Raw genomic sequence first — 15,878 nt, 5'->3', positions numbered from 1 at the left:
CAAACCAATGGGATCATAAATTTGTCAAAATGATATCATCAGAGGGAAGCAACGTAATGCGGCAATTGGGAAGTCTACCTGAGATAGGTTTCGCCAAAAAAGGACTACGGAAATCTAACTTTGCTCAAATATACTACGATGTTCATTTTGACAATCGTTTCAAACCTATAAGCCATCAAATTGCAGACTATTTTTTAAATATGAAATTAATAAAAAAAATAATATTATATTTATTTATGTTTATGCATATTTATGTGTGTGTATATACAGTATACACACATATGTTTCATATGAGTACATTTTTTCCTGTTACCAATGTATGTTTTCCATTTCGAATATATATATATATATATATATATATATATATATATATATATATATATCTTCGAAATGGAACGTTCTTCTACGACGAACAAACGTATTAAAACACAGATGTAGATTTTTAAACCATAGAGACACAAAGAAAGGACACTCACAATATGTTGTTTTGACGTTTCGACGGCATATACATATATATGTATATATACATATACATATATATACATATATATATATATATACATATATATATATATATACACATATATATATATATATATATATATATATATATATATATATATATATATATATATATATATATATATATATATATATATATATATATATATATATATATATATATATATATATATATATATATATATATATATATATATATATATATATATATATATATATATATATATATATATATATATATATATATATATATATACACACACACACGAGGGTCATCCGGAAAGTAGTACCCGTTCGTGAAATAAAGACACAAAAGTAAATATTAACAAACATAAAAAAATTTATTTGAAAGAGGATACTTTAAACTACTTCTCAACATAATCTCCAAGCAAATTAAGGCATTTGTCATAACGTGTGACAAGTTTCTGTATTCCTGCTGCATAGTCCTTCGCCGCCAGCTCATTGAGATACGCGAGGGACCCATCTTGCACAAATTTTTGCATAATGCAGATGGTGTTTAACAATTTCATGAACAATTGTTCGAGAAACATTGGGAAAATATATATATATATATATATATATATATATATATATATAGATATATATGTATGTATGTATATATACACACAAGAGGCATGATCATAATATAAGGGCCGTTTGGTGAAAGGAAAAAATATACTCACATGAAACATATTTTATTAGCAATTTTAGTTAGCTATAATCCTACGTCACTTCTCTACATAATCGCCGTTTGCTTCGAAGAATTGTTCGTACCGCTGCACAAGCTTTTTTACCCCTCTGCTTAGAAGCTCGCCTCCTGAGAGTTGAACCAATTGACAACGCCGTTCTTCATATCCTCTTCGGTTTTGAAACGTTGCCCATCGAATCACTTTTTCAAGTGTAAGAAGAGGAAGTAGTCGCTAGGTGCAAGGTCAGGACTGTGCGGTAGGTGGTCAAAGTCAAAAATCTCTCGTCCAATGGACATTCTTAGCTCTTTTTTGTGGTCGGTGAGCATATTCGGTACCCACCAAGCACACAATTTGTGGTATCTGAGGTTTTCCGTGACAATATTGTAGACAGTAGTGCGTCCAAGTTGACGAAATTGTTCAGCTAGGCCATTAATCATCAATCGACGATAACATCGCAGCTTATGTTCCCTTTACGAAACATATTCATCGGTCAGAATACAGGGCCTGCCACTTCGCTCTTCGTCATGGCATTTTTTGTCCATTTTTAAAATCACGGAACCATTGTCTAAGCTTTCCTTCAATCAAAAATGTAGGACCTCAAACTAGTCATAACTCCCGATAAATGCCAGCTGCCGGCAATCCTTTTGCATGCAAGAATCGAATGACAGAACGCACTTCACAGCTGGCGGGATGAGCAATTGTCGCGGACTTTGTTGTTTGCATGCACGGACACGCAAACGAGTTCTGAAACATAACAAATGCTGCTATAGCTTCTCAATGAATAAGTAGATAGCGCTGCATGAGTAAAACTGATGGGACAGTATTTAAATACCAGCAAACGGCCCTAACCTTATGAATATGCCTCGTACATACGAGGGTCATCCGGAAAGTAGTACCCGTTCGTGAAATAAAGACACAAAAGTAAATATTAACAAACATAAAAAATTTTATTTGAAAGAGGATACTTTAAACTACTTCTCAACATAATCTCCAAGCAAATTAAGGCATTTGTCATAACGTGTGACAAGTTTCTGTATTCCTGCTGCATAGTCCTTCGCCGCCAGCTCATTGAGATACGCGAGGGACCCATCTTGCACAAATTTTTGCATAATGCAGATGGTGTTTAACAATTTCATGAACAATTGTTCGAGAAACATTGGGAAAATGCTCACAGATGTCATCAATTGTGACGCGCCGATCGTTCCTCACGAATTCGTCAACTGAGCTCACCAGTTGGTCTGTAATGACAGACGGTTTCTCCGAACGCTCATCGTCGTGTGTTTTCCCCCTCCCCATGTTGAAGTTGCGACACCACCGCCGAACAAACGACTCGTCCATTACATTGTCTCCATACACCTCCTTTAATTGGCGATGAATATCACATGGGCGAACGTTTCTTGCATTGAGGAATTTAATCACTGCCCTCACTTCACAACTGGCGGCGTTCTCAATTTTTTTAAACATTGTAAACAATCACAGAAACAACACAGGCAATGCTAGCGTCACGCAACTTGGCTCAGAGAAGGCAGACAAGCCACTGAAGCTATCTGACCTCGTCCAGCGGCTACTCGCGTCGTCAGCACTTCATGCGGCACGAACGGGTACTACTTTCCGGATGACCCTCGTATATGTATATACATTTATGTACAAACACGAAGGTCACTAGGATAGTTTTGAAATACGCAAAAACTAAAAAACTTTAATTAATTTTAGTAACTATATTTTCTCAGGACACTCACCACGGTATTCTGCACATTTTTGAATTATCGTATATCGCATTCCAAAACAGTTTTTACACTATTTTTCCTAGAGAGCTGAAAGTTTTTTAGGCCTCAACGGCTTGTTCAGGGTCGGAGAGCCTCCTCCCGCGCATGCAATTTTTAACTGTAGGGAACTGGAAATGATCACATGGGGCCAGTTTGAGTGAGCAAGGTGGAAGAGCCCGTAGTTCAACTCCTGTGGGTTCCAGGAACTGCATGATATGATTGGCTGTTGACGCAGATGTATTCTAATGGTGCCGGACCATTTCACGCAGTCTTTTCTTCAGCCACCGTACTTGACGCATTACGAAAACTTTTGGTACTCACTGTTGTGTTCCAGGGGGCAGTAAAGGTTTTTTGTTCTTCCAGGAGAACAGTTGTTACATAAATTGCTTTGGGAGAAGAGTGTTGCAGACATTTTCTTTCCAACACTTCGAGGCCACTTGATTCACTCTTGTTGGTGGATGCTCGTCGGAAAACATCGATACAGTCAACTGGCACATATTTTCAGGATAAAAAATGATAAATCCATGTTTCTTCACCAGTAATAATGCCAGAAACGCGCCTGGAGTTGTCTTGGTCAAATCTTTTCAACATTTTTTCGCACCATTCAACACGAATGCGCTTTTTCACCTCTGTCAAAGTGTGAGGCACCCATCGAGATGAAACTTTCCTAATTCAAAAGATTTTGGAAATTGCCGGCGACTCAATCTGTAGTGACGCTTTAATATCCCAAAATGCCACACGATTGTTTTCGCGCACCAGTTTTTTCACAGCGGCGATGTTTTATTTCAGTCACTGCAGTCGCCGGACGCCCGCTCCTCTCCACTTCTTTCAACCTAGTTCGATCTCTTCTTAAGTCTTGAAACCGCCGAAAAAATATCGCACAGCAACGAGCAAGATCCCCGAAGGTCAATTATAAATGATAAATGCTTTCATATACGTTTAAATCACCTTTACAGTCATATGGAATCATTGCCAGAAAGTTCTCTCTTAACGGCTCCATTCTCACAACACCTGCATGCCGTATAAACAGAAACAAAGGAAGACGGTTTAGTGGCAGCGAGCGACACTCGAATAGCACAACGCAATTTTTCGTAAAAAGTGGAATAAAGTGTATGAAATAATAAAAAACGCCAAAATGGTGAGTCTGCTATGAGTAAAACAAGAGTTTACGATTGGTCTAAACGTTTCCAAGATGGCCGTGAAGACGCTGAAGATGACGAACGCCACGGACACCCCAATACATCAACAGCCGATGAAAACGTGGTTAAAAGTGTAAGAAATGGTTATGACTGATCGCCGAATCACAATCATAGAAGTCGCTGATGATGTTAGCATGTCGATTGGCTGATGCAATGGAATATTATCGAGTGTTTTGGGTATGAAATGCGTGACAACAAACTTTGCTTCAAAATTGTAGAATTTTGAACAAAAACAGCGGCGAATGGAAGTTGCTCGGGAGTCACTAAATGAAGTCAATGACGATGCAGAATTTCTGAAACGTTTAATAACAAGTGACGAAACATGGGTTTATGGATATGAAGTCCGAATCTAAGGCTTGATACAAACTCTTTGATCAATTTTTTTTAACAAACGAAAATCGCCAAGCTCATAAATACACGTCTTACCTTAGCGGCGGCTGCCAGAGACAAATTAAATAATGTATACAGCCGAAAATGTTATCATTATCATCATCATTATATATATATATATATATATATATATATATATATATATATATATATATATAGGTACATATTTATATATTGCTGAGAATATATTCCCGTTTTATTTTTCTCAGTTCTGATTAGTTTCGGTAGAAGAAGGTACGAAGGTATCAGTAGGTCGTCTATACCCCATCCAAGTAGCACTAAGAAATCCATCCGACCCTATACATTCCACTCTAAAAAGAGAAATGAGTTTCACTGAACAGACGTTCGCGGCACCTGAGTCGAACTGGAACTCCCAAGAACCCAGGAAAGAAACTCCCTTCACTTCGCAAGATCGGAAAAAAAATTCTTTCATCGGCTACGATATCATGATGCCCGTATTTATTTGACAAATTCAGTGCTTATGGAAAGAGATGTGTCGAAATACGACTCAAAGAGAACTCGGGGTACTTCAGACCCGCGGCACGAAGCGTAACTTTTACCCTTGACAACGAAATTAAACTCGAGAAACCAATAATTGTTTGTTCCCTCAAAGTTAAACCCGATCCGGAAAATTTTCTCCCGAAACTCGAGCAAGAGGCGGGGCAAACATTTATTCGCAAATTCAATCGAAATCAAGCAGCCCCTTACACCACTCTAAGTCCCTAATTTACATTGGCATGAGGATTTTGTGAAGCCATTGGCTGCCAAAGGATTCTACGGATGCAATACAAAACAGCCAAGGGGGCGAAGTGGATGGCAACTCCACAAAGGTGTCTCAGGTGTGTGGAGAGCGAAAGAGAGTGTGGATTTTGATTGTAAGGGTAGCAGATGAGCCTTTGTCGAAACTCTTCCAAGCGACGCCCGTCGGCGAACCAACTTACACACCCGCACACCCCCTCATTTCCCATCGTATTGCATCAAATTCGTAGTGTTTTCGCTTTCTAATGACAACCTTACTCATAAGGCGGAATTATATAGGCCAAGACTCCCTGTGTTGCGAATTTTTTCCATTCATTTTTAGTTTTCGGATTCATTCAACATCTAAATTTCTTTCTGCATTTGCAGTTCAAACCGTGACCTATGATTTTCATCACAGTTGGTTCCGAAAACTAAAGATCTACCTTGCAAAAATTAATCTTCACCTTATTGTGAAACTGAATGAGGATGATGACAAAGCAGAAGCACATAATTTTGAATGGTTGTATGTATATGTATATATTAACCTTATGAAATGCCAACTACACATACCTTTTATATCGGACAATGTATCACCAACCTAAATGTTAGAAATCAATAACCACCGGGCCTCATTCAAGGACTCTTCCGTGATTGGGATACTTCAAATCCCAAAACACGCCTCCGAATATAACAATCCCTTTGATAATGCTATGGTGTCTCCATTCTAGCTTCTCTCACACTCTCTGACCCTCCACTCAAACTCAAAACAATAGAACAGGCGTTTATCTAAGTTCTTGATTCCTGGAATGAACCTGGTATTCATATTGGACATTAATTACCGCTATCTTATTATAGATATTTTCATCCCCCTCCCCCTATTAATACCATGCTTTTAAAAACTCCCTAATTCATTTGCTCTCTCATTTTGTGGCGAAATCAAATAGAATTTTGCACGAAGGAGATGAAATCATGATTTTACGCAATTAAGTTTTTAACTACTCGACTGGCTGGTTATCTCCCGGATATTCCATTCAAGATCCCCGAGAGACTAAAAGATACTCTACCAGATTTGCGATGTTGTACTCAACATAGCTGCCGCAGATTGTGATGAATCGAATGATTTTCGTAATACATTGCATTGTGATATAAAACCAAAAATCATTTAACATTTATAACCATAATTTATATTATAAAGACAAAATTACGCATATATACAAATACGAACTAAACATACGATGCTTCATATTAAATCCCCAACACCACCACTCAGCATGAAAATATGGAAGTGATGAGAAAAATTCCTCATAGAAATATCGACAATACAATTTTCATAGGGACTGTGATGGTGTGGTTTCTAATATACTGCATTCCGATCCCGCAGGCCCGGGTTGAATTCCAGGAGGTGGCAGAATCTTTAAGAGTTATCACGATCCATGTTCAAAGTCCCGCGTGGAGAGCACTTTGGGAGAACAAGTCCGTTGGATGGGAAGTTGAACTATGTCACCCCTTGACGCCTTTCGTTAATAGTAGTCTGAAGCCAACGTAGCCAATTCTTACTCCATACCCTGATAATCCCTCATTTCCAAATACCCCAGCTACATGTGTATCGGTAAGACAATGGGCCCCAATGATCTGAGTTGTCGGTTGCCTCCCTTCAAAACTAATACTGCCACTAGATACAGTTCCCATCCTCATTAACAATTAGATCTTAAATACAAAAACTTTCTATCTTCGGCAACAAATTCTTTCATGTATAAAAATGTTCATTACCTTAATATTATACAATTTCTTCCCCTCTACGTTAAGTCATTTACCGTATCCATCCTCCAGAGAAATAAAAGTACAGAGAACGTTCCCAGGTCTTTTTGTATTTCGTATTCACAAAATCAAAACAAAAAACACACTCAGATGTATATTTTTAAATAACCAAAAATCGCCCACAAATTTAATGTATTTTATCGATATAGAGAATAGAGGAAGGGACGATACATCCGTATTTACATCAGAAAGTCGTCAAATGTCATCTTCAACTAATACCTGTAAATAACCAGATGTAAAAAAAGTACATAAATCGGATTTTCATGGAATTGGTAATCCGAGTATTCATTTACTACACAGAGGGAGAACTGAAACCCGATAAGTCAGGATTATATGAAAACTGCATATTCCTACCTACTCGCTAAATTAGGACTTATGGATTAAAGTAGGATTTGAAGGTTCTTTTTCAAAACATTTTTGTCGTGCAAAAATGTTGGGTGTTCAAGATCCACGCGGAATCGACAACCATGTGACCATTCACGGGGGTTATATTCGTGCCGTTCGGAGAATTGTAAAAATTGGTGACTGCACTTGGTAATCCCCAAATGGTACTGATTGCATTAACGTCTTTTGAATCTGCGATGAACATTCCGAACAGATTTCCTTCAATGATATATGCTTCGCGTACGAAACAAACTGGCAGACTGTGCGATCCAGGTTTTACGTTCTCTCGTATTCCCTCTTTAAATCATAGGCAAATAAACCTTGCGAACTTGCACTATGATATACGTTTCTGAATATCACGACGAAAACAGGAGCAAGACAAAAACTTTCCTCAATTATGATCAGGTAGTAAGGACACTTACCCATTTGGGACGTACTTGTGACGGTAATTGGTAAATCTGAAGAGGGGAGTGAAAGGAAAATTACACACAGAATTAAGAGGAAGAAAGAAAATAAAGTCAAATAATAAACTGATGTGGGAAATAACTCGGCAAAAGAGGCATGTTGGAGGGCACAGTAAAAGGATATGTAAAGTTCGCAAAGGAATATTTAAATGGGTGCGGGTAATTTTGATATGAGTATTACTTCTTGACTCGGGAAATAATTGGGAGAGATGGAAAAAATACACAGTGGATATATAAGATAAGGAAATTAGGCCATTAATTTCCGATATTGAAGGGGAATATGACGCAGGTGAAGATCTACGAAGGTCCAGGAATACTTGATGGCGAGAGAGAAAAAGCATTAAAGAAACTGAAATCAAATCAGGCTTTCGAGATTTACAACACCCTGGCAGAATTACTTAAGGTCTCGGAAACCATGGAGAGAAGAGTTTTTCTTGGTTAATTCGACATTTATGAGAGAGAATTTTCGCCGGATGTCTTCGTCAAATCAATGTTAGTTACCATCGCAAACAAGGGATTAGAAGTTTTATGTGAGGACTACAGAAAAAATAAGTTTTACTTCTGACGCGGCGAAGGTGGTTCTTTAAAGTTCATTGACTGCCCAAGCGGGCAAGTATAGCAACCTTCCCGTTTAGTGAAGTCCCACCTTTACCGGTCATTGTAAATAAGAAACGCAAGGCATTGAAGAAAGAAACAATCACCAACAAGATGATGAAGAGGAGGGTGGGCGAATACTTAAAGGTTAATCAGTTTCATATCCCAAAGGGGAGAGGTACACATGGGTGTCTTTGGAATAATCAGATGACTAATAGAGTGGATCATAGAATATAATCAGGGTGTATTTGTTTGTTTTGTATATTTCGAGCAGGAGTTCGAAAGAATCAATCGGAGAGAATGAATGAATGTATTACAGAAGATGAAAGGAGAACAGATGGATAGCCGAATAATGCGAAACCTGTAACGTGATATAAAGATTTAGGAAGAGAGATAAAACGGGCCACCATTATCACCACTACTTTTTAAAGAATGCGTGGAGTACATTTAAAAGATTTACTGGGTAGAACCAAGGGAAAAATAAAATTTGGCGAAGTATTCATTAAACGGGTTAGGTTCGTGAATAACCAAGCCTTCATAAACCAACCATCCAAGGAGTTACTGTCTAAATAAATTTGAAAATGAGTTCGATGGGTAGGGTATAAAAGTCGATGTGAACAAACAAAGGCTAAAGGGGGTATAAGATAGATGAAGGCTTATTTAAAAGTTGAATTTGGAAAACAAGACTAGAGCAGATAGTACATGCAAAAACTACCTTTAACTGTAGACAACCAATTAACAATAAAATTACTACAAAATATTTGTTTGCCATACTAAATTTGGACTTTTAATTTAATATAAGATATTATTATAATTCAGCGAAATTACTGCTTGTTTGTTTCAGTCTATGAAAAAGCGAATTACTAATGAAAATACTCATTTGTTTTCATTCAACGTGGTGCTTACATTTTAAATATTCTCTTTAATTCCGAAATTTTTGTGCCCTTTAAATTACCATGAGTTCCTTTAAACCCCCCAGAATTTTGGGGCAGAAAGGACGCCTCAGTAACTAAACAGGCTAAAACACCCGGCTGTTTATCGAGGAATCTGGGTTCGGATCCGGCGCAAGGTGAATGACCGTTAAACCTAGAAAACTTATCCATTTTAATTTGTTTTAGCGGATAATCTCGTTAATAGTTGCTGCCGTGGCATCTCCCGCAATTCTTTGAGTTAGTCGACGTTAAATATTCTAATTAAGAAAACACTTTCGGATTGAAAAAGGGAATCATTTCTTGATTCTCAAAAATTAATAAACATTCCAAATACCTGAATTAATTAGAAAAAAAGTTAAATAACTTATTGTTTAAATCATAAATAAAAATTGACTACATATCCCAATATGTTTTTCCTTAATCTTTGCACATTAAAACTTGGATATTACCACATTAACTATAAAAATGGAGTCTGAGTTTCGTTGCAATCTCTGGTTATGCGAAAATTTACTTGATTACGGTGGTAACTAAATGAAAACAATGCCAAATAATGGTGAAAGTTGAATAATTGAGAAAATATATTTAATTAATTAATCAGGAACAATTCAATGAAGCTTATTCCAAATATAGAGCCATATACACCCCGGGATACAAATATACCGTCAGTTTAACAAGGGACTGATTTATATTGATGTTTTTGTTTAATTCATTGCTATTTTTAATCTTAGAGGAAGAATTAAATCTGTGCGATTCTGGCATAACTACTTATAAGTATGTATTTAATTGTTTATATCACAAAAATGTCATAGTTTGATGAAACAAAAGCGCTTGAGTCCACCTATGTTTCTACCAGGTTTTGAGTGTAATTGAAAACTTTGATTATTTTTTTCATTTAACTCATCTTTAATTTATCAAAAATTACTCCAAACTGAGACTACTAAATGATTTGCATGTACACATTTCACTTTTTATAGGGGTCAGATGATCGACAGTGAACGGACAGACAAAAAGCGCGGAATGGTTTCATGGGGACCATTCATGAATCTACGTAATCTACTGCTTACCAAAAAACACGACAATTCTATTGCACCATTATTGAATACAAAGAAAAATTTCCTATTTGTAAAATAAGCACTTTCCCAGAAAGCTCCAAAAGGCGAACAGAAAATACATTTTTTCAATGAGCTACTCATAATTCACGGAAATAAATTTCATGAATCATTCGCCAACCGCCCTTTAGCCATAAATCAAGCTTTTATGGTCATTAGATATAGACCATAAATTACATCGACCTCAAAAAAATTATTGATTTCGTCTCATCCTTTCCTACTATTAAGGAAAAAGTGAAAACCCATTGAGGAATTGTTCACCTTGATCCCCGAAGCATTCTTACGTCACCATCCGCTTCCAATTTCAATTGCCGTAATTTTCTGCAAATAATCAACGTATATTCTCCCTCGATAGCTTCTGCAGTGAAGATAAATTTTACCCACTGCAGAAAAAGAAAGAGCTGAACAGGTACAACTTGAAATAAATCTTGACATTATTTTAATCTAATAATCAATTTTCACTTTATCCTTTCCTTATTTTTTAAAATTCAAATTTATAATAATTGGATTCCACGATTACATTACTATCGCTAACCTCTGCTATCAGACGATATATTTGAAAGAAAGCCATTTACTTATTTAACTGCTTAACACTTCCACTGTAAAAAATATCTGATTTGACCAGTGAGTTACTTATTCCATGAAGCTTTTCCTTTTTATGATAAAAATAATGACACCTAATAATTGAGAGTAACAAATTGAATTAATAAGGTCTGTAGAAAATTTGCCTTTGTGCTACTGGCATACAAAGAAGGAATACTCTGGAAAACATACACTCATCATCTTCTATTACAGCAATTTATTTAGAAAGAAATACTGAAGAAATAAATCTATTGTTCTCCGAAATGGAATGAACTACACATTTTGTCTCTAAACGAGATGACCAGAGCACCAAAATATTTTTAAATAGCTTTGATGCAACTGCACAGCACCTTCCGACTGTATCCACCAATAGTGCTTGGTCCTCATGAGCCATTAGGTCAATCTCTATTATTTCTGGTAGTTATTATTCTATTTCTTACGGTTATTTCTGTGTTGCTTGAAGTTTCCACAATTGTTTACCAGAATCGCGCTGGGGTATAAGGACTCCTTTATGCATCGTTCTGTTCAGCAGTTACTTTTCCTATATTCTCGTTGTGTTCAAGCCTAACCATGCAATGCAAGGTTAAAGTTATTCCCGAGGTAAGGGCGACAAAATCGAAAGATTCCAGTGGCTCCCAACAAATGCAGTGGTAGGAAAAACATTGCATGGAGTTTTGTTTAAATCCTGTGTCCATAAATTGATTCACAATTTTCATAACCCAGTTGGTGAGTGAAAAATTCCCGTTTCTCTTACTTTAACGCACTTGGTAAATACAGTCGAGAATTGAATGACCGTTTGCATTGAAAAAGACTATCCCTCGATTTACAAGAGCGCAAAGTTGGCGTATCGATACTCGCACGATATTCAATTTACCATATTCAATTTGCATCCCCAGCGCGGAGGCTTTTCCGCCCACTCCAAGGACCCCTTCGCCGCGACTACCAATAGGAATCAAGAGTTTCGCCCACGTACGTTCGTGACGTGAGTTTGTGTATCCCCGGAGCAGAAGGGATGGGGGTTAAGGATGAGAGAGAGAGAGATAAGAGACAAAGGATCCCAGGCTTCTAGAGAAAGAGTATCGGGGAGGGGGGGAGGGAAAAGGGGAGGGAGTTCGGGGAGGAAGGAGTATAGGGAGGGAGGGGGATTGACTGAGAGAGTGCTGGCGTCTTGGCGGGAGGTGGAAGGAGGGGCTGCTCTCTGTTTGCTTTGACGAGACCAGGCGCCTTCGAATTGAGGCGAGCGACAAAGGAAATCTAATATGGGCAAGTAGCATCCAGCCAAATCGTCAGGGTGCCTTGGATACCCTCATATCCAGACGAGCGACTTCGGTGCACCCCCTTCTATGGTGACGGAGGAGGTCACGCCATCGCTACACTGAGGGCAATCGTTGGATAACGCAGTTAATTCCCAACACACCCCACCCGAGTTCCGTAGGGAAAGGGGAGGAAAAATTTCCGAAACAAAAATCAGCAGGAAACTATTAAAAACCGGTGGTTGCATAAACAAACCATTGTTATTTTAGTAGCTCTCATGTCTCCGTGGTGGCTTTTGTGGCGTGCAGTATAGTTTATTTCGGTGAAAGTTACAACGCATTTCAAAATAAGTATACAGCAAAAGCATCATAACTAAATACGACTATCTGCATGGCAGTACTTAGCAAACTTATGTGACAACATATATATATATATATATATATATATATATATATATATATATATATATATATATATATATATATATATAATAGAACATAGCATTGCGTTACGGAAACAAGCTTTCACAAGGTGGAGGGAATTAATGACAGGGACGTTGAGAAAGGATGTCAATAAGCGACTCGGCAAAAATTTGGGGTGGAGGGTGGTTATTAACGGTAGTTATGAAAGGGAAGGTGATAAGTGTGGATTGGAGACTTCCAAAATGTAGATGCGGACAAAGATAGAGAGGACGAAATTGGCGGAAAGGAAAAAAATCGAAAAAGTACTAGGCATGGTGGGGCAGCAAAAGTGTTTGCTGGGAAAAATGTATGCACAGCATTTTGATTGACGATGGAATACTTACAAGAGGACTTCAGAAAAGAGAGGAAGAGGTAGTAATAGGACATGCCTTTTGGAACGGAATGGAGGAAGGATGTACGCGGAATTGGAGTTTATTTTAGTTTCCGATGTGAAGGTGTGTTTTGCCAGCAGAGGCAATTAAATACATCCGTTTAAATTCTTTCAGTCTTCGTTCATCCTAATCTACCAAAAATCTTAGCATATGATTCATTACAAGTTTGTTCGAAAGATGACAGGATGCACAAGAAAGGGCAGCTCGAGGGATTTTTTCGCATTTTACAAGCGGCACAAACACCTCTTCCCGCTAAGTCTAGAAGACTGAGACCACGGATGATAGACGGTAGGATAGGGCAGGTAGAGGAGAAAGGGTGGAAAATGGGAGTTTCCACGGAAAAGTTGGAACCTACGCGATGTTGGAGGACACTTCTTAATGGAACAGGTTCAAGACCAGGTCCGATCATGCAAAATAACGTGACTTCGAGTGTAGTTGGCTTTAATTGTGTGGGATTAACATAACATATTTTTAGTTAAAACGCAGAAGAGTAAAGTAAAAAATATGGTAAAAAGGAACTTACTTTTTGTTTCCCTGCCATTCAGGCAAAGTTTCATAAATTTGAATTGATATTAACTTTCCCATATCAATTTTCTCAAATTGACTTAAGATTTCGGACCACTCAAAAGACTCATATTACCAGTATTAGCTCTAATTCCAAAGCATTAAATCCTTTTATCTTTAATTATGGTTAAAACGCCATGGAAAGTCTAACAGTTAAATTAAAATGACAAGGTATCAGCAATTCATAACTAACAAATTTGATATTCTACAATCCGTAGAACACGTTGATTGAACGATAAATTTAATCAATGAGAACTTGGTTACCTCTGCAATTAATTTTACCTAACGTTGATTGAATTTCCGAATGACTATGGACGATATTGCTTTCTAAATTTGATAAATAAAAAATACTACGTTAGTTCGGCCCAATTTGGGTAAGTGAACAGAACTATCATATGCAGATGTAAAATGCCATTAGAAACATAGCGAATCCATAGCACATTCTTCAATCCAACAACCGGTTGGACGGGGATAGTATTGGTTCATTACGAAATTAGTATGCATCGATTACTCATCGTGAACTCCCAATTTGTACTCTGAATTGTCGCAAATTATTTTATTTGTTAGTCCTAAAAACTCCCCAAGTCCTATCGTGTCATCCCTAAATTGCCCCTTCATATTTCAATTCCACTCATATCTCTTTTCCCTCTACCCATAGATTCCCTACAAAACTGATTTAAAATTTAAATGCATTTTCAATTTTTCTTCCTCAGAGCTTATTTTCTTAATCATTGCCCAGAGTAACATAACCAAATATGTTATGCGTCGTACAAAAGTATATATAAACCATTTTTCTTTCCCCATGGATAGGGGACTTCGAATCTTTATGCTGGAAGAGTATTAAGTGAATCAGAAATTCTATTGTAGAAATTGCAACGCTGATCATGTTTTTCTCCCACGACCCAAAGACTAAATGCGAAATTTGGCAAAAAAAAGATATGCCTTTTTGCTCTAAGTTTAAACACCTAAAATTTCCCTCACAGGTACAGCATTTTATGAAGCAAGATACTATTTAAATTTTTATTTAGGAATTTCTTTAAGACGCCCTATCATCAATTATCTCACTTTTCTAATTCCTTCAATGTTAACCTTATTACGACGTCAGTTTTCATCCAAGTGCCAGCTTAGAAATGTGAATGTTAAAGGTGACACATTGGCGTGCAGCTCTCCTCGCGAGTCCACTTTTCTCTCTTAAATCAGGATTCTTACCATACTTGGTCGCGCAGCCCGCCGCAGAAGTTAACCTGGACTTGATAACACCGCCGGAGAAACTGCTGTGGCTATCGGGTGCGATAGTGGTGCATCTAGCCAACTCTCTCGGACTCCCCAGGACACTTAGCTCAACTTGGAATTTCACCATAATCTTGAAACTCTTCAGACTCACGGCTTGGGCCCGGTTACTCAAGATACTAACTACTCAGCAAGAGGGTCGTCTCGCGGAAAGCATATTACTAGGCTGATTATTTGATAAAAATGCTTTTAATTAATCCGCAATTCCCCTAGAGTGTGACAAAGAAGCTTTCCAATAACATACTCATTTCCCCTTCCAAAATCGCACTTCCAGTAATTAAAAAATAAGCAAGCCATAAGGTTTATGAAGGAAATTCTTTGGGATATTTTTCAACTAAAATTATTAAAAAGGAAATAATTAATTATTTATGTGAGTTTCTTTTAGACAACATTTCGCTTTCATGCAACAGTGAAAAATTGTACTATATGACTGTGAAAAAGAAGAAATTGTTAAGATATTAGTTTACCTATAATTATGGTAATCATTTTATCAACTTCTGCTCCATTTAAGGAATACATACACCACAGCACTAGTACCTACGGTAGGTATGTACGTTTACCTCATTAAATCTCTCCGTATATTACTCTAATTTTCCTTATGTAGTATTGCAATTTTATTTCCTTGTTTTATTTTATATTTTCCATATGATGATTCAAAATTCCTACACTTTATTGGAATGATTTTTTACGTATTTCTGCATGTAAACGACGAGGAGTCATGTGTAATTAT

This window comes from Hetaerina americana, unplaced genomic scaffold, assembly GCF_022747635.1.
Source record: "Hetaerina americana unplaced genomic scaffold, ioHetAmer1.1.p SCAF_9, whole genome shotgun sequence".
Lineage (NCBI taxonomy): Eukaryota > Metazoa > Arthropoda > Insecta > Odonata > Calopterygidae > Hetaerina > Hetaerina americana.
Note: the sequence above shows the minus strand (reverse complement) of the source record.